We start from the raw sequence: 2,503 nt of genomic DNA, 5'->3' as shown, positions 1-2,503 counted from the left end.
CATCCATCCGATATTATCATGGCCAACTCCTTTTTTTTTTTTTGTTTATGGACAACTGTCCAATTCATAGAGCAACAAATGTCACCAGCCACTTGAGAAGGAAGAGGATACCCACCCTATTCATTCCCCCATATTCACCAGACATCAACATTATAGAGAATCTTTGGGCGATCTTGAAGAAGAGAGTCAAGAGAGAGCTGGCAAAGAACCCTGGAGTGGTCCTTTCCGACCTTGCCAATGAACAATGGGAGCTAATGGATGACAGCATTGTTGAGAACCTATACGCCTCCTTGCCACAACGAATGGAGGACATTATAACAGCGAATGGATGGTGGACCAAATATTGACAACCTCCTTTGTCATTATTCTAGTTCATCGTTCCGATACCTTCGATCAATTTTCGTTGCATAAATAATGGCCATGTTCACTACTTATCATTTCAACACTCTCATTCAATTATTTGTAAATAAATATAACTAGCAATAAGTAATTCAATCAAGATTAGTAGATAATTGAGTCTATTATTTAGAGAGATAAGATATCATTTGGTATCTCTTAATATTGAAGAGATATCAATCACCTATCTGTTTGCTCAGGGGGTGGCCATAACTTATGAAACGTACTGTACTTGAGATATCTTCRTTTAAAATAAAAAATTCTTTTTTTGTATAATATGGAGGCATAGACAGCTGAGTATTGAAGGAAAGTATACTAGTACMGTGTMTGACCATGTACTACCGGATTGGATAAGTTCAAAACCGAGCCTAAACCGGTATTCAATCAAAAAATTTTYCCGGTCTACCGACCGGGAGATTTTCCTCAAACCGTAACCGTACCGACCGGATTCCGTACTCTAATCTCGGAGATTTGACGAAATATTTGAGATTTGAAAGTGATGAAATTGTATCCTGGGACAATTCCCTTCAATAGCGTACTCAAGCTAAATAAAATAACTTATCTTAGTATTGTTTTGAATGTTATACAAGATTTCTTGTTAACTCTGGACAAATTTTAAAAACAGTTGCCCAATTGAATCACAATACATATTAAACTATGGGACTATGCCATCGATTGGAGTAAGTTAGGTACACCATGTTGTAAGTTAAAATAATATTCCTAATTTAATAGGTTTTAGTTTGATCAATAAGGATACCAAAATATGACTAACTAGTTCGATTAGAGTCGGTTAACAAATATCCAATAAGGGCTATCATATTGAATATTATAGTCTAAATAACAAATCTAATATTTAAAAATAATATTTTCAATTTTATAATGTTATTTTTCTTCAAGAGAAAGTTTGTATGGGATGGAAGTTCGAACAAATATACTTTTTCAAACAGTTAAAACTCATAGATACAAATATCCCACAAACAATACTGCTATCAGATACACCTACCATAATCATTTAATACTTTACACTTGTCTAAACAATATATTGGAAAAACAAATAAATATTATTAAACAATAATTAATTTTAATCAAAATTTCACAGTTGTTTGAATCACTTTGACAATGACTCAATAGACAAGTCATTAACAACTATGATACATATAACATTAGTACAAATACATACAGACAGTGGATCATTTGATTAAACAATAACATTGAAGCTTATACATCAACATCATCCACTTTATGTCATTGACATCCAGATTTACAACAACAACAACAGATGAAGGTCGATCTATCAACTCCTGACAATGTCATTCAACACCTCAACATAATATATCTTGTTAATTACTCCTCTTATCAACGCGAATCGATCAAGTTATCAATCATCGTCATTGAACAACATCACACCTGACATCATGCATGCCTTTCGAATGCGTCTCGACAAAACGATAATGCACCAACAATGTTCAACACATACGTTTGATACACCAACAGATTCAGTACATCTACAGGAATCGATCTATATTTAATATGTGACTGTTGAACCTATTCTTACAAGTTCAGCTTGCAGAGACATCTTTTCGCATTACACGCCAAGAGTCGCACTCCAACGGCCACCAACATCTCGATAACACCTACAATTGACATACCAACAGACTCAACACATCAAGGTGAATCGATAGATATATTGTACATCACTGCTGAAGCTATTCTTTAGCAATACATTCAACAACAGCCAGGATGCACTCACATTGTTGCATCAACTACGATCGTCGCACTCCACTGATCACCAACATCGTCCAACAAACACCTATGACACATCAACAGACTCTACCTATCAATAAGAAGCGATACATACTATATTCATTGTCGTTGGAGTAATCTTCATCAACTTTGGTCATCAACATTCAACTTCACAGGTAACAACCAAAACCTTGGACCGATCGTCGCACTTCCTCTTCTAACAATAACTAATACCAATCAAGATTATAGTATAGAAATACTCAACATATCAAGATGAAGCGATCAATATATTATACATCACTGTTGAGGTGATTCATAGGAATTACAGTCTKGRCAGCAAGAAACAACGACCAATACAGCCCGC

Source organism: Acytostelium subglobosum (assembly GCF_000787575.1).
Source record: "Acytostelium subglobosum LB1 DNA, scaffold: scaffold8, whole genome shotgun sequence".
Lineage (NCBI taxonomy): Eukaryota > Evosea > Eumycetozoa > Acytosteliales > Acytosteliaceae > Acytostelium > Acytostelium subglobosum.
This window is presented reverse-complemented; position numbering follows the sequence as displayed.